Consider the following 18,672-nt stretch of genomic DNA (forward strand, 5'->3'; position numbering starts at 1 on the left):
CCAGCTGCAAAAGAAAAACTGCAGACAAACAAGAGCAGGTAAGGAGAGAGGAGTAGGACAGTGGAGCGTCTCAGTGCTGTGTTCAAGGCCCATCACTCAGTGTATAGGCTTGTTTGGAACTCAGGGATACAGCTGCCTGTTACCATGTTGAGAGAGCAAAATTAAATCCCAGATGTCAAGCATATAGATTGTCATTGCCAAAAGGGAGTGTCCTGTCTGATGTCAGGGCTGCTTTGGAGGTAACAGAAATGAGTCAATTTATTAATTGGGGCAGTCCAATTCATTTCATTTCTTCTTCCGGTTTTGATAGATTCAAATAAGATATTTTAGGCAAGTTTGAATCTGTCTTGGGATTTTGGACGGTGAAAGGTGATAGTGATTGTGATATCAGCTGTTTCTACACAGAGGAGTTTGTATGGAAACCTTGATGCTTTTGGATTAAGAAGCAATGGAGACAAGTCTCGTGATTTTGCAGCCAAGGGAAAAACACAAATTGTTTCCTCGGTGCAGTCATCCCTTCACAGATCAGCCTTCTAACATTAAGTCATTTCTTGTTTCTGAAATAGTAGATTCTTTTTGGGCAGCATTCCTGCTATCCATTGAAAGCATAGAGTTGTTGCCAGTATTCAGGCTGACTTAAAATGGGATTGGCACAGAAGTTGGGTTGAAATGACCTATGCAGATAGCTTGGTTTGGCAGAGACTGAGGTACTGTTTATAGTTGCATTAAGAAGCATGAGAATGAAGGGGTGGAGTTCCTCCATGGGCTTGTGGAGATGTGGGAGAGAGAACAGAGAAAGGCAAGAGGAGGAGACTCACCCCTTGGCAGCCTCAGGCAAGGAGTCAAGCTTGTGAAGGAGCAGCCTAAAGGCCAGAGCTGCCAAGAAACACCCAGCCTCCTGCACAAAGAAATGCTCATCTGAGTTCCTCTGTCTTTCCCACAGCACAGCAGTGCCTGTGAAAAATTGCAGCAAGTTAGCCAAGGCACGACAGTGCTAAAGCTGCCTTCAACACGCTTGTAATATATTCAGCTGGGCTTTCTCCACCACATAGTGAGTGTTCTGAAAAGCCTGGGACCCCAGAAGCTATCCACATGATTTTTGCTTGAAGTTTATATGTTTAGGAATGTTTTATTAGTAAAACATGTTTTGGCAGCACCAGTGGGGTTTGGAGCATCGCTGGGCTGCCCACAGGTATGGAAAGCCAAACCTTGCCTCAGAACTGAGAGAGAGAGAGATGACGTGAAAAGTACTTGGAAAAAAACAGCTGCAGCCAAGTCTGTACAGTGCAAACATACACACTCACATGCAAAAGTGCAGTTTTCCTCCAGCAGAGATTTGGCACAGGCAGATTAAACTGGCGTGTCCTGCCAGCACTTCAAACAAGTATGCTCACATGCCTCATGGAGGCAAATAAGAGAAGCGAGACTTCAGCTGTTTCCACGCTTGACTACGACATATACACATGTATATGAACTCAAGGGTGTAAGACACACACGCGTAACTGCATATATGCACATTTATACATGTGAGCATGTGCCTGTGTGCCTGAGCTGCCAGCTGCAGTGCCCATGGCACAGCCACCCAAGCTGGATGCTGGCAGAGCAGCTGGCAGGGGGAAGCAGCAGCAGGGAGGCTGCAGTGGGAGCCCTGCATGTTCCTCATTCAGCGTTCCAGCACAGATGGAAATGTAGCTTATTTTGGCCCAGGGCAGAAGCTGAGGGGCATTGTTTCCTTGTTATTGTGCCTCTAGGGGGATGCAAGAGGCAGAGGAGAGAAGGGGCAAGTTGAAACATGTGGAGTTTTACCATACTGAAATGAGAGGGAAATCCCAAGCAGGGATCATCCCGAGGGCTGATGGGGTTGGCAAGATGTGCAATGAAGATGATATTAACACACGTGGTTTGTATGAGTCAGACAAGGATAATAAAAATATTATAATGAGGGAAAAAAAATGAGGCCAGTGCACTCCCAGTAGAGGAGATTACAGCTGCTCACCCTTCTCTCCTCCCTGATTTATTTTTTTTAAAAGAACCAAGTGAATCCTGTGGACAGAAGTGGATGATTGGGAAGCACTGTAGGTTTCTCTCCAGGGCCATAATGCAGCAGTGACTTGGATGGCTGTGATGAAGAAAGAAGGAAAAAATGCACTGAGAAACAAATGTGATGAGAGATGAGGGAGTGAGAAGGTGTGAAAAGAGCAGAGGGAATATGGAAAGTCAACATAAGAGAGAGAGGACTCTTAACAGCAGTGAAGTCAGAGATTTCTGTGGGCAGAGAACACAATATCTACACGTAGAAAGACAGAAGCCCCAAAAACTGGAGCGGAAATGGTACTGAGGACAGTTAGGTGAGTGTCACCTGTCTGGGATGAAGTGGCAAGTCAGAGGCCATAACATAAGCAGGTGGTCAATGAGTGGTGAGGATGTCTTGACAGATGCTGAAGTTTTGAGGCCAGAGATTGTGTGACACCAGCAGAACAGAGGAACTGCTGGCATGATTTCATAGGTGTTATATTTTTGCTGTTTATTTCCAGATGCAATAAATCCATCCATAAATATAAAACATGCTTTAAACACCAATGAAAAAAAAAGAAATTTATCTTAAGTCTCAATCTAAAATTGACATACCAAGAGCCTGAAAGCCAAACCACTAGTCCACTGCTGGCCAAACTGCTAATTGTAAGCACTCAGGGATGAGAAATAACAGCTCACATGAACATTAAGCTTATGACTTGTTATGGTTACACCTGTAAACCCAAAGCAGTTTTTTTACATTTAAAAACACACAATTATGCTTATATTTGTACAGTTAAAGCAACTGTGCCCAGAGCAAATAAAAACATTCTTCAAGTCTGAGATCTTAAATGAATACGCAGTCCCTGGATAGGCAGATCTGGCAAATTCTGAGTCAGATTTGCTTATCAGATGGCTACCAAGGAGAAGTGCCTGTAAAATCTGGGCAATTGCATCAAAGTGAAATAGGTGTGAATGGAAGGAGAATCAGTTCTTGACGTCCACAGAGGATGGCTGTAAACAGGGTGTCAACACATTTCCTCCTGATGCTGATACAAAGCCCTTGATAACACAGTGTGATGACACTTGAATTGTCATGAAACCACGTTACTCATTTTCAGCAGAGGACAGATATATCAAGATTGAAGACACGATGAAAGTAGAACTGTATCTGCTTAAAATCATGCATGACCAGCTGCTCTGAAGCAGTAACAGCTCTGCGCATGGAAGCAGTGCACAAAAGTGATGAATGCATATCACTGCCTACAATAGGAGCACATTTAAATATTGAGCTCAAACTGAGCAGCCTGCAGAATTGTCTTTTACAAATTTAATGTAACAGGGAAATGGCTGATATCTTTATGCTTATGGGCACAAAATTATGACAAGTATTTACATAGTATCTCACAAAGACAGTAAGACAGAAGAATAAGTGAAACAAAATGTCCCAGATAACTTGTCCCAGAAAATGTACCTCAAACTTTAGATGCAATATGCCCAGCCTGAAAAACAAGGGTGAGAGATATAACAATCCTCAGAAACATTGGCAGAGGTTTCATGTGCAAAAAGAAGTTAAAGTTTGAACAGGGCACTGCTGACTCATGAATGCAGAGGTAATGAACAAACTGGCAGCCTCACTGAAATATATGTATATATATATATATCTCCAGCTAAATAGGCACTGATATCCAACTCCCAAGCTAGCTGACTGAAAATATGTCATTAATTTTAAAACGTACAGTTTGATCAAGGCTGCACACTACAAACTGTTTTGTCCTAGAAAAAAGACTGCTCAATTTGTTCTAATTTTGGAGAGTTAATCCTGCAAGGAACTTTTCAGCCAGCGGACATTTCATTATGTCATCCCAATGGAGCTGGAAGCCGTGCCATTGTCTAGTGTCACAAGCAACCTCTCAGCCAAGAGCAGAGCTATATTTGGAAATGTTTTTGATTTGCAGACAGTTTATTTTGTGTCATCCATGATGTACAAGAAGGAAGATATTCCTGTCCAAAACAAAAATAAATTGGCCTTCTCCTTCAGACCACTGTTTGAAATTTCCTAGTTCATTTTGCACTGAGCTGACTCTTAGCCAGGGGAATGGCACAGTTAGTTTGCTACGAGGGAAGTTACCTGTCTGTAGCCTAGTGAAACTCTGGAGATATCTGTAAAGAACAGTCTTACCAGAGAGCTATTTTAGAGATGCCTATGTTTCTTTCTTGACAAGGGAGAAAGAATAGAAGGCTAATTTATGCTGAGACATGAACTTTAAGATAAGCGTTAGCATACAGGACTACCACTTCCAGCTCCCCTGGTTATGTATCAGGAAGACACAGGATATCCTCCAGACAGAATTTTGCAGTGTTGTTCAGCAACCCAGAAACAGTCAAAATAAAATTATTTCCTTCAGAAGAATTGCAAGATGATATCCACCATAGCCTGTAACTGTGACCAATCCTAGAAAGTGGCTGCATAAAAGCACAGGGCTGAATTTTTAGCCGCTTACACCCTTCATTCTTCATAAAGAGCAGTGCCAAACATTTTTGCATTATACAGATGAGTTCACTTATGATCCAAATAGGTTCTTTCCAATGACAAATCTTCAGTTGTGTTTGTGCCTGGAGGTGTACCACTTTGTGCTGTTCAACTTGACAGACTTTGGCATGAGAAGATCCACAAGAAAGAAGTCCCATAGTCTGCACTTTTGAGAAGAATCCTGCCTTGAAATTTGATAGCCATAACCTGAAACTCAAACATCTTTTATGTATACATATCTGCAATAGCTTCCTGACACAGATTCTATTATTTGATTAGTTCATAGTTACTGAACAAATTTAATAATATACAAAATGGATGTGATTTCCTCGGTAGTCACTCCCACTGTTAGTGTGACCACAAGAGCTTTGCATTTTGAAGTGCAATATTCTGATGTCTAATTATGCATCCCTAATTTGGGGCCACACTGTATCTACTGCTTCCAGTAGATACCTGGTTTATTTGTGGGTGTACTGGGCCAGAGCTCCTAGGACTGATCTTGAGCTAGGCAGAACTTCTGGTCTTCCTATCCAGCCCAAACAGGCAAAACGTCATAAATGCAAATGTATTTTTACCTGAATACCAGCCATCAGAGCCCACTGCCATGTGCACTGGAGGAGAAACTGCCACTCACCATAAAAGAAAGTAATAACAGACAAGCAAATTCTCTGTGCCTATGGACAACAAGAATGGTTGCCTTGGTGAGCCCCCAGACTGAGATTTTTATTTGGAAGCAAACATATGGAAACTTTGGTGAATGCACTGTCATATATGAAGCCCTTTCAAGCTGTGCACCTCAAGACTATAGCTCCCAGCTATATTTTAGTCCATGCCTCAGAAGCACATCCCCAGATATGCTGTGACCATTTGCCAGAGTGCTGCTGGAGCTTCTTGAAGACTGGACCTCCCCTGGTCCCCCCCATCAAGCTTGGACACTACTTGGCCTGGCTCAATCTGAAACACTCAGATCCTCTGAGAACACAGAAGCGATTCACTTGGAGACTTCTGGATCTTCCTCTTGAGTGGCAAGAACCCTTTCTGGTGTGTTAGCATGCATCGTGCTCTACTCCTGCAGTTCACCTGTGCCCTAAGGTGAGACAAGCTCCAGCAGGGAGTCTCACAGCTGGTGGGACCTGTCTGCACCTGGGCCTCTGCTGATGCCTGTCCCATTGATGTATACGAAGAGAAAAGCCTGAGCAAACAGGACATGCTGTTATATTCTCTTAATTCCCTGTTATTTCAGGATAACACAGCTGAATAGCCAATATCATGTTATTAATTCGTAGCTACCTGCTGTGAAATGCATTTGTAATTTCTGTATTAGGCACATTAGATTCTCTTCTCCACATACCTTATTTCCATTCACATTTCCCTAGTTTGCCTGTGGGCACTTGCAGCCTTATTCTCATTTATATTCATCTCTCTCTTGGCAGTGATGAGGGGTCTCAAAAAGGTCATAAATAAAGATTATAGCCTTTCTAAGGTTCTTCCTCACTGCCACACTTGTGTGAAGTCCTGTGAAGTGGCCTTAGTGTACCTTGTCTGACAACACTGGCAAGCAGTATTAGCATTAAACTCTTTTTACATATATATATATTTATAAATATACATACACACACGTATGTGGATTTATATACATATGTAGATTTATATAGTTTATATAGTTCTATTTAAAAGCATTTTGGCTTGTGTTATGGCAGATTCTGAATTCTGAGAGGTTTTCTTTCCTCTGTCTGGAATTTTCTGAACATGCATCGTCCAATTATGTGCAGTAATATCACATACATTACATATTTATAGGCCTTTACTCCTAAGCTACTTTACAAATAGCTTTGAAGCCGTGGTACATTAAATATGCAAAATATATACTAAACTGATACTTAATCTTGTGTAAACATAGATTTTATTTCACTGGTCAGGTAAACAATGACTTGAAGAAAAATCCATCTAACCTCTAACCTTAACAAAATGGAACTTCTGTATTTTTCAGCGTTCTGCCCTGAACATCACAAAATGAATTTATTCACTTTTGAATATACTGTTGTGCTGCCAGAAGTGTTTTGGAATAATCAAGAACAAAAGAAATTGATTCCATCCTAGTAAGTACCATTTACCTAAGCATAACTCCTTTCATCCAAAGGAATACAAAGGCACTTGGACAGGTCCAGTTCCATTGACAGTCACATGAATAATCTCACTGAGCCTGGCTTTGAACCACCTTCTGTAGCTCTTCTGGTCTCTGACAGAGGCAGCAAAGTGTTTCTCTTCTGAGCTGATTGCGTTTCAATGCAGCACCTAAAATCTCTAGCGCTGGTGCCATTAGGAACTAGAGTATTCCTGATGGAGTAAAATGAAATAGGATCAGACGTGACACATGAGAAGCACTGAATAGAATCAGTTGGTCCCATGTTTCAGGGGAAACACCATGGTGTATATGCAGAATATTATTACCAGTTTTACCATAACTTTACTGGAAAAAAAAATCCTCTCCAGCTTAATCATGCTGCATATAAAGGCTGTGTAGGTTAGCTGTGAGATCAGGATGAAATTAGTTACAATGCCATACATTTCATTTGAAATCAAGGTAAGAGTTATAAAAATAAATCAGATTATGTTCAGAAATTAATGGCTAATAGCTCTGGGAGGCAAGATTTATGTATCTACTGTTAATTTCTGAGTTACATTTTCATTTTTTTGCTATGGACAGTGAAAAATAAGCCAGCAGTTAGGCAGATTCAATAAGGTGCCTTGGTTGGTGTTTTTTGCATAAACTTTTTTTGCATGTGTCATTTTTCTCAATAATCATCACAGCTTGATTTTTGCAATTGATGCAGAGATTGTTCTACCCAGCAGCAATCACAATACAATTTGCAAGCAGCAGGCAAAATGTGACAAAGTGTTCTCCAGAAACAAGAACAGTTAATATTCATTCTGAAAAACAAACAAAAATCAACCAACAAAAATAAACACGTATTCTGCGATGTTGTATTAATTAATCTTGAAATATTTATTATTTTTATTGAATTTATACATTATAAATCTTACTTTCTGTGTACTGACCACATGTAAATGATTTCCAGCAAGTATGCTGGGGAGCCCAAGGACTTTGCTTATTTATCTGGGAAGCTGCAATTTGGTAACAGAGGGCACTCAAATCAGGCACAAGAACCTTCAGATAAGAACTAGTTGCTGGAAGCTGAAGCTAGCCAAGTTGAGACCAGAAATAATGTCACAGTGTGTAGCAATGGGGAAAGTCACTGACATACAACACACAGGGCTGATGATGAATACTTCCCATTGGAAATGAGACTGGTTATTTGTCTTTAAGATACGTTCCATTGCAATCCCTGGTTGGGGTTTAAAGAAAGATTTCTTTTTTACTGAGTCCTGAGGCCTGTATTGCACAAGACTTCAGCCAGCGTGATCACCATAGAACTGTCTGAACTGAGTGTCTATGAATCTGAGCATTGAAACAGCTTTGAAATCTGAGTGCCGATAGATAGGTGCTTGTCCCAGGTAAATGCCGAAAGCTCTGGGATAATTTACATTTTGACCTATTTCTGAGATTTTGAGCTTCTGCTATAGAATATGCTCTTGACCCACTTCTGCAGTTGTCTCCTCTTCTGACAATAGCGGCGTTTTCTCATATCCTTTTCTCTGGCTTGCGGTTGAGATGCAGCTCTGCAAGGTGAACACTGAAGAGGCAGACTAGATTTGGAATCTGCTCTTCAACTGTCTAACAAGAAAAATGCCTGTGGGTGAAAATAGAATGTAATCTAGATCCAGCTGATAGATTGGTTACACTGAGGGTATCACAGCTGATCTTCAAACGCAGTACAAGACTGATAAAAGAGCACTCATTAGGTGAACTCGCAAGGTGAATGAAATGGTAACAGAGGAGATCAGAGGTTGTGAAGCCTTGACTAATTCTTGTCTACAGCTATATATGTTTCTCCTTTCCCATCTTGTTAGATATGTGTGAATTTGTGTCTTTTTGACAGATTGGCTAGAAACACAAAACCTACAGGGAGATCTGACTTACCAAGCAGAGCTGTCAACTTTGCGTGTGATTCGTGTGTGACTGGAGATTCCCAGAGATCCACATAGTTCATTCCCTTCACCTCAGAAGTGAGAATGAGTCTCCCAGGGCAGTTCTCACATTCTGTAGTATTTATGATATCAATCCATTCTTGTGCAGTCAAGGTCATCACTGCTTTTTGAAGAAGTTGTTTGTGCCTGGCAGACTCTTTGATATCGCATAAAAAAAGGGGACTCCATATGTTCTGAAAAAGTCTGCAGGAGCTGACAAAGCTTCCTTGGTACTACTAAATTGAGTAAGAAACCTTAACAGTAGTAAGCAGTCAGTTTACCCACAAAGAGCCCCATTGTGTTCCCAGGGCTCTACTCCACAAGTATATCCATCTACCACATCAGCCCTCAGTTCCCTGTCCGCACTGTGCCCTGACTTGCTGCTGACAGGCCACAGCAAACACTGAATTCCCTACTTTCCTTCTCAATCTCATCATATCCTTCTCTTTACCACATCCTTCCCCTCCTCCTGGCTTCCAGCACTGTTTGTAACAGCATCAAAGACTGCAAAGCCTCAAAAATGAAAAGACGGGGCAATCGCAGCCTGAGGGGGGCAAAGTCACAGGCAGTTGAGGGCAAAAGGAAAGGTTAGGGCTTGTCATGGATGTGCAAAGATGCTCTCTGCATGGCATTGCAGAGATTGGAGCACCATGGATGCTTGTAGTGCTCATGTTATTCTTGCCCAGGGCACTGCAGAAATTGGTGTCAGTCTCAAAGGAAATGTGCAGCCCTTAAAGATGCAGAACTAAATTTCTTGCAAGAACAGGCTATATTTACTATGAATGAGCAATTTAGAAGTGGACATCACTGATTTAAAGCAGATGTTAAAGAAGTGAATTTTAGAAGGTAATTCTGATCTTGCATTGTATTGCTGAGAACAACAAAACAATGTTGAATTTCCTAATTAAAGCTGAATGAAGCTTTTCCATTTGTAGAAAGATCTACCAGGATTATGCTGATACTGAGCATTCCACTCAGGGTGTGGAGCATGCTGGGTTTATCATAATGTCTGGTACTTCCAAGGCACCCTTGTCTCAGGTCCTTCTTCTGCTATGAGCAAAGCAGTATCAGGATGTTCCATCTACATCGCCAGGATCTGTATCAAAATGGAAATTACACTCAAAGACTATCCAGGGATGAAAATGTCAATCTTGACATTTTGTGATCCATATGAAAAAAAGAATTAAGTATAGCACTTCTGTTGCTTTCTCTCTACTGAAGATGAAAGTAGTGTTGCCATTTTTGAGAGTTCTACAAGGTTTGTTTATATCTAGGTGGAAAAAAGACAAAAACCAAGCAACCCTTGTGTGACTTGTCTTGTCTAAGCTGACAAGCATACTGCATAGATGATTTATATTTAGAGCAAGGCTCAGAGGTGTCTAAAACAATCTACTTTTAGAAGCTGTCATATTCTAAATCTGCTCTTAAAGAAAGCTGGACCTCAGTGTTACTCTGTCATTAAAATACATAACAGTCAGAAGAGAGAGCAATGCGTAAGAACAAGCACATAATGTCCAGGTTAGTGAGGCACCTGTTTTCACTGCTTTATGCCTGTAGATTAATGACTAACAATTTTGTTCTAAGTATTCAGCTGTATGAATGGTATTTCTGCAGCTGATGACATTCTTACAAAAATTACTTCATTGATTGTAGATAGCTGGATTTTTGCAAATTATCTCTGTCTCCTTGTGCTCCTCTGTCTCCTATGTGCTGCTCCTGCGGAGGTGCTGCATTGGGTGCTGTTTTGTAAGCTGCTGTCTTCCTTACAGCTGCTGGAACTACAGTATGTCCCCTGGGCACGCTGTCTGCCCGGGCTGCTCTACCAATTCTTTATTACTTTGCTACCACTGTCATTTCAAAGAGTTCACATCACAGCGCTTGGGGAAGATGGGAAATGAAAAGGCCTTCTTGTGGGAGACTCAATTGCTTGAGGTGAAGGTTTTTATCTTTCTCAAGCAAATGTTTCTTCTCAACTGGAAGTGTGTTCACAGATGATCATGTTTCATGGCTGAGATATTCTGTTGATCTTCCAGTTACCCTTTCATGTAGATTTTTGAGGATTTTTCTCCACAGTAGCAAAGAAAGTGTTCAAATTTTCATGATGATAGGTCAAAATAAATGAAGTTTATTTATCTCTCCACACTACTGTGTGTAGCAAACTTGTAAGCATTTACAGCTTTCTCTATAAAAGACACGAAGCAGTCAGGTGCCATATCTTTTTCCCCCCAAGCTTTACTCAACATATACCAACATCACAACAACCACTGTGAAAGGTCTTCTTGTCAAACAGGTTCCTCTCCACTGCTTTCAGCTCCCTAGCAATGAGCATTTGGGATCTGTTATGTTCAGCTACTGCCCTTACAGCACACTTGATGCTATGATATATGAATATTTGCTCAGAATACGTCTTCTCAAGAAGTTGAGATTTTTTGATCATTTCACATTTAAAAATAAATACATACACATATGAACAAATGATTTTCATCTGCACATACTTCTTTGCACTCCGACTTTCAGCTTGAAAAGAGAAAGCTCGTCTAAAATGAATGCCATGAGAAAACACCAGAGAATAGATCAAGATATTTTGTGTTCTTCCAGGATTTGGGAAAAGCTGGGGAGAAGCGTGGACTTCCCACTCTAAGTCTTGGAAACAGTAACTGCAACTTTGGATAGAAGCCAAAAGAAAGAAAATGATATATGTAGAAAAGAAAAATAAATCAGCTATCCTTGGAGGAATTGTGCTCTGTACTTACTCAGCTCCCGTGTCTCTGGCCCTCTAGTTTGCTTCCTGTGGTTCTGGCGTTTTGCTAATAGAGATTTTTATTTCAGGAAGAAATAAAACAGGGAGAGAGTAGCACATATTTATACTGAATTGCTTCACTAAAATGCCTGAGAGGAGCATTTGCTATGAAAAACAATTGTTTTAACTGTCTTTTTGGCAACACATATTGTCTTTCTGTTATGTTCAGTGGCACTTTTCCATTTACTGAAGATGTCTTAGTTAGACCTGTGCTGTAACCTCCCATCACACATGCCCTGTGTTACCTCTGAGAAACAGACCATTTAGCACATATCCCTGAAGCTGCATTTTAGCTACAGTCACCAGCCTGGCATGCCATTAGGACTCCCTGAAGAAGAAGATATACATTTCTTTTCAGTACACGTGACATCTTTTGGCTGCTTGGATGAATCTTTATGCGTCTGGTAGTTAAGGAATTCATTCTTTTGATCATGCCATTTTGAGGTGCCATTACATTCACAAGCTCTGAATTTTTGTCAGCATACAATGGAGCACTTCCTGCTACACAGGTTATCTCACAGTGACGCCTTTCTGACAACCACAAAAAACTGGCTGCCAGGGTGCTGCTGATTTTATAATCCTTCATGACAACAAAAGGCATAGCAGTGCGAGATGAGGACCGAAGCATATAGGACGAGCTTGCCCCTGCAATTGCTGACTGGATAAGGCTATCAGTTTGGGGTATGGAGAGAACCTAGAAATTAATGGAAGATAGGATAAAATAAAATATGGATTGAACAAAATTTGACAAAAATGAGCTTTCAAGAAGTAAACTTATAGCAAACTTATTTTTCTTTTCTTTTTTTTTTTTTGTCTAGGGTCCCACATCTCTCACCTAGATGCTGCCACTAGCAGGGTGCCCGTTCCATGAAGTTTCCTTGTTTTGCAGCTGCTTTCATGAGGTAAAGACCTCAGGCAAAAATTCTGTAGCTGCAGGGGTAAGTCACAGCCCACGGGCAAGAAACTGAGGAATGGTGAGCTATTTTCACTATCACAGTACACCCACCCTCACTCCAGGACAGAAGCAGCCCCATAGTGGCACAATATGCTGAGAGAGGGACCATGAGGACCCATAGACTCCTCATTAGCCAAAAGACAGTGCTAAGAAAGCTAACAGACAATAAGAAATCATAAGCAAAAAGTTGGCTCAGGACATGACAGCATAAGTGGAAACAGCACTGAGCAGACAGAAAAAGACAAAGGTCATGCTACCATACCAGGAAGCTAATGCTAGAAAGTAAAAAATGAGAATGTCTTTGCTTCACAGTTTCATCCTCTTTATGTTGCTTTCCATAATCTTTTTTGTTTTGTCTGTATATTGACTTCCTTTTTCTGAGGTACTTACTGCCTGTTTTTCTGCGTGTTTTCTGTTTACACAAACAGATCGTTAGCCTTTACAAACAGAGGCTAAAATCTATTTGAAAATACTCATTCTGGTTCCAAACCCTAACAAAGGCTACACATTGCCTGGCTGGAAAGACAGAATGTGATTGTGCTGTATGCAATGTTCCAGAAAATTTTTTTTAAAAACTTCCCCTCTGTTATGTCACAGTAATAGTCTCTTTCTTCTTTAATTTCTGTTCTGTAACTCATCGTATCTCTGGCCCAGTGAGTCCTGAGTTCCTCTTTACAGATGCAGTAGCTTGTAGCTTGTTGCACAAGCTGAAGGACAGAGCGGCACTGACCTTTCCCAAATTAATTCTTTTGCCATTAGCCTACTGTACAGAAGGGGAGTCTGTGATGACAGCAACATTTTCACTGAAAGAATATTCAGGTAACACCTCCAGAAGATATTCCTGAGTTGACTATCTTGTGTAGATTGGATGGTGATGTCTCAGGGCTACTCCAGACATCTGTGGTTTGTGTCTGTTTGCTTTGACATCTCCTTACAGCATAGTTTTCCAAGCACTGGAATGTGCACAGGGAGCTATTTTTCTGCCCCAGTAATTGCCTTGTATGAGTTAGCCACTTTAGATGCACCCCCAAATGTTTAGCATTATCCATTTTTGTACATAACTAAATCTCAGTTTATAAGGACTTACCTATAATTAGCAACTCCTACCTTTCTGCAAATTAAAATTAAAACCAGAGCTAAGAAAATAATTTGTTCCCTAATTTAAAGCCTGAATCCTCATTACAGGTGGAACTATTTGTGAGTGGGTCCTTTTGAAGTCTCTGGGATTAATTTCATAAGTAAAGTAACACACATACAGAAGAGTTCCCTTGGGCCTCTTTCTTCTCTTTCTCTATTTGTAGAACATCTATGGGAATTCTCCTTTGTTTATTTTCCAAATTATAGAGTGTTTTTATATTGCAATTTTCTGAATTAATGGTGAACTGCTTGTGTATTAATGTGTGTATTTATTCCTTTGGAAGGAGATTACAAATGATAATAGTGAGTTAAAGTTTTCATTTCGTTCTCACATCACATATTTGCTGTTTTACTTCCCTCCATCTCCACACCTGAATACGTACACAGTCGCCAAGCATTCACCCAGCAATCTAAGTGAGGGACCACGTGGCTCAGGGTATTTTCAGACCAAAGGACCCATAGTGAGGTACAGTGGGAATTATTTGGGAGTTCAATCTTAACTTCCCCCCGCAGTGTAAATATATGCTTGCACATCACTTAATGTTGCTCAAATATCACTGCAACCATGACTCCTTGAAATACTTCTCACATTTTTGAGATATGATTCTATGAGCAATTCTAAGGCTCATTATGGAAGTACTGTAACTATAGTGCATCCTATCCTTAGGAAGCATGGGTAGAGCTTCTCTTACTAGACACGTTCAACGGACATAGTCTGGCTTTCCCACAGTGAGTCAGTATGGGGCTTGCACCCTGTGAAGTGGGGAACAGAAGAACTCTTCACAACTGTCTGATACCTTCAGCTCCCAGCTTGAGGAGAGCTTGGTTTAACTAAGTACATCAGGTCAGTTCTTTTCTTGTTGCCCTAACAAACCCTGATTATATTTTAATGAGAAAGTTTTTTCCCAGCATGTAGCCTTAAATTTGCTTTTCAGCAGGTGGCTCATGGTTTAACTCAGGAATCACCATGTAAATCCTGACAGTAGATTATACTAGTTAATAATATGACACTCAGGCCCTGGGACATCAACTTAATGATTCATTTTCCTTTTAATATTAATATATTCTGCCCAGTGAAAGCCCAGGTGAGGAAAAGAATTTAGCCGAATTTTCTTTTCTTTTTTTCTGATTCTGAGTTCCTCTGGCCCATTATCTCTTAATTACGTCTCATTTTTGTACTTTTGTAGAGTGGTGATTTAATGCTATTAATAAGCTTTATTGCAAGTGAGTGAGATATGTAATTTCTCAATTTCAGTGCACCCTATGAAATACTGGGCTCCCTGGCACCAGAGAGCTGAAATCTCTCAGAATTTGATGGAATTAAGTCTCAGTTTCAATAAAACGCTGCTGTGGAGAGTAACTGGCTGCCATAAAGCCTTTAATGGTAAGTCTCTTACAGTTTTACATGTGGAATTGCATGAGCAAAGGTTACCAGAGTTTCAACAGTCAGGACTAAGCCTGTGTGTGAACAGATGCATTTGAAACAGCCCACAATAAGCATGTGAAGGATTACACTGAGTTTCTGTATTGATCTTCGAGGTGGTTAGGAAAGGAAACCAAATTCAGAGAATGACACGGGGTTTAATAACCTTGTAGTTTCTCTCCAAAATAGTTTGGTAGAAATCCTAATGATCAACTGTGTAGTAATCTTGCAGTGACAGTTATTTTATAGGATTTCTTCCGGAAAGACCAACACTTGAGTGAGAGCCAGTAGTTCTAAATGATATCTTTGCACTTCTCACATCTTCCTTCTTTGCATAGCTGGGGGAATGGAGGAGCTTCACAGGTGAGGTTGAAGGGTCCACATAGGAAGAGCCAATGGCACATGTATTTCCTTCCTTTCTTGTTCCAAAGGTTTACTTTTTTTGTGAGTGCATACAGGAGTGTGTCAGTGACTAAAAAGAATCAGCCACCATTAGGCTTTTCCCTGAGATTGGTTTTGTATTAATGCCACTTCACTGACTCCATCAGGATTGCTTTGGCTATACAAGAATGGAAAACGAGAACCTTTTCCTCCCATTGTGCGTGCTGGGAGTTTACACAAAGGAATAAGTCTAATGTTCTAATGAATATTAATGTTAAAAGAATCCAGAAAGGATATAGAAAATAAATAATATAGACACTTAGAAACCTTGGCATGGTCTGGGGAAAAGGGAAAACATTTTCCTTAATGTGTAATTTACCAGCAGTGAAATACAAATATATTGTGAGATAATCTCCTGCAAAATAGCTGCATTAGCGTAAGAATAAAAAATTACCATATGCTTGCAGATCTGAGTATCTTCACTGACCAATAAAACACCATTTCTTGTTTTAGTGTTGCACTAGATGCAGTGACTTACATGTTTGTCAACAGCAGAAAGGGCAAATCTCTGAGCACAGAATAAAGCTTAGCCATGACAGAACATACACTGAAATAAAGGCCAACACAAATCTGAACCCAGCGACGGTTTAGCTTCAAAAATGTTCACATCAGTATGAATATGTACTAGCAGCGATTCTCTGCTTGACTTGTGGCAGTGATTCTCTGCGCTCTTGCTATGAATAACCATTTTTTTATTATTGAAATCCAATTTTATTTTAAGTCCCAGGTGGTGCTGGGATTTTTTTTTCTGCAGAGGGAAGAGAGAGGGAGGAGTTGCAAACCTTACTGGTGTACCGTGCAGTGAAGTGCAAGTCTGAGTGCTAGCTGAGCCCCTACCTGTGTGCTTCCCATCTGTACTGTTTGCATTAGTAGATTGCAGTATTTTGGTTCTCAAGTGCCTATACTGTGCTCAGCTTGATTTGCTGAAAGACCACATTGTTGTACGTTCATGCCCAAATTATCCACAACACATTAATGAGACCCTGGTGCCGATTGTGTTCAGGCCCTTCTGAGGCAACCACTCACTAGGCTTAAGGGTTTTCTTTCAAAATACGGATTACTGGCTGAGAGAACATGCTTGGACCTATCTGTAATTGATGGTGAGACGTATCCTAAGTGTTTTAATATTTCTAGCTCAGAATGCAAGGCCTACTTCACAAAAAAACAATGGGAAAATAACATATATTATGGCTTGGATTCTCAAACATTTTAAAAGAAGCTGAGAGTATAGATTCTCCTTCTTATGCAAATTCTGCCTCGAATGAGAGGATGAGGGAAGTGGAAAAAAAAAAGGACAAACTTTCTGTGTTGTATACCAGAATATTTTTTCCCCACTTCCTCCATGCCCATCATATTTTTGAGTAGCCTTGCATTTGCTCAGTCTGCTTCTCATTTATCTACAACCAAAATAGCTACCTGTGCCAGGTGAGAACAGTCAGAGCATACCAAGGTGCTGAGCACCTGCTGCATCCGTCACTGTGGGAGCCCCCAAAGTCATCATCTGAGCTTCGGATACGCATGGCTGCCAGGAATTCCCTGGTGGCTGACCACACAAGTATTTGCTAATACCACAGCAGTGAAGATGCCAGGTGACTGACTGGCCAAACTCTCCCCCCACTACATACCAAAGCCCCATATAATTAAACTCTAACGAGCATCCACCTTAGAGAGGTAAAAAGATTGACATGGCTAGTGGAGGGTGGGGGGGAAGATTCACTGTGATGCTTAGGAGGTTCAGGTTGGATATTAGGAAAAATTTGTTCTCAGAAAAAGTGGTAAGGCATTGGAACAGGCTGCCCAGAGAAGTGGTGGAGTCACTGTACCTGGAGGTAGATGTGGCACTGAAGGCCATGGTTTAGTGGGCATGGTGCTGACGGGCTGACAGCTGGACTAGATGCTCTTAGTGGTCTTTTCCAACCTTTATGATTCTATGATTCTATGATACAGTGCACTAATAGGACAATTAGAGATGAGCTGCGTCCCAAGGCACTCTGGCAAAGCAGACCTTGCTGACCCTTCACAGTTTGCTTGGAATTAGTATCTCTCAGTCACAAGGCAGAGCCCTAATCAAGGCAGAGCACATGAAACACAGCATGCTTTGTACTTCTCACTGTACTAGCGTATTATCTTCAATAATGCATTTTAATGTACTATGTGGGCAGGAATACTGTTAGATAAAGTTTTACAGATATGATGTTTTGTTCTAGACTATTTTGGTTCTTTTCTTCTTCTTTTTTTTTTTTAACTGAATTTTAATTCTCACATTCAATGGCTGTGATTTAACCACTTTATTTTTACCGAGCGTTGCTAAGTTTTGTTCTAGAACGCTTTGTACAGCTTATCACAGGAAGGCAATACCTGTAACAACCCATCCTAAGCCTCATCAGGACAGATGCTTTCTTGCTTTTCCCTGGCAGTGAGCAGCTTTGTGATCCCACCTGCAGCCCAGCTCCTTCCCCCTCTTCTTCATGTGGCCACTGTGGTGAACAACTTGCATCTGGCTGATGTAGCACCTTCCCATCTGTGGGGCTGCTTAGGTGCCTGTCTGGAAAAAAACTATTTCAAAATTATTTCTCTTGAAAACACTACTTTACAAGACACTTGCACACAGTCCAACACTCATCAATACTCAGTGCATTTATTTCCAAGAAAGGAAAGACTAATTTTCTGACATTAGGTATCAGTTCACACTCCTGGGTGATAAAATCTGAGGTGGCAGGAAAATGGATCAAGAAAACCCTCATTCACTTCACTCTCTGACTTCTCAGCACTGTACACTTTCTCCTGCCAGGTGTCTAATAAATGTTTCTGCCCTGGGAACTAACGTCTGTTGAACTCATCTACAAGTAGCAATGGTCTGGAAAGTGCTGATACGTTCAGTTGGCCAGTATCAAAAAGAAGAAAGTTTTGTGGCCACTCAGCGAGACATACTTCAGATTCCTGAGCGCAACTTGGAATGAAAAAAATTAATCTTTGCTTTGTCTTTGAGTATGTAGGCTTTTTTTTATTTCCCCCCCCCCAGGTCTGTGTCTATGATTTTGCAGAAGGCTGTTAAAGACATTGGTGCTTGCAGCCTAGGTATTTTAAAATTAAATTAGCATGTTCTTCCTCTTTGTAAACCTAAATCCTGCATGAAAGAGGCTTTTTAGTTGAAGCTTCTTGTATTACATTTGGGAGAATCAAGAGGGCTTTGCCCTCCTCCTGAGTTTCCCTCCAGACTCCATCAGGTAGTACAATCCTTGATAGCAGATGCCAGGATGGATTGCAGATGAGAAAAGAGA

The 18,672-nt window shown here is 40.8% G+C and overlaps 1 long non-coding RNA gene across 1 annotated transcript; it reads left to right on the forward strand.

Annotated features, from left to right (window-relative positions):
- Window positions 1-12,189: 12,189 nt before the first annotated feature.
- LOC109366211 lies at window positions 12,190-18,396 on the forward strand. The gene is made up of 3 exons (XR_004159913.1): window positions 12,190-14,371; window positions 14,783-14,911; window positions 18,183-18,396. It is a non-coding gene; the product is annotated as an uncharacterized LOC109366211 (long non-coding RNA).
- The last annotated feature ends 276 nt before the right edge of the window (window positions 18,397-18,672 follow it).

This window comes from Meleagris gallopavo, chromosome 1, assembly GCF_000146605.3.
Source record: "Meleagris gallopavo isolate NT-WF06-2002-E0010 breed Aviagen turkey brand Nicholas breeding stock chromosome 1, Turkey_5.1, whole genome shotgun sequence".
In the NCBI taxonomy this organism is placed as follows: Eukaryota; Metazoa; Chordata; class Aves; order Galliformes; family Phasianidae; genus Meleagris; species Meleagris gallopavo.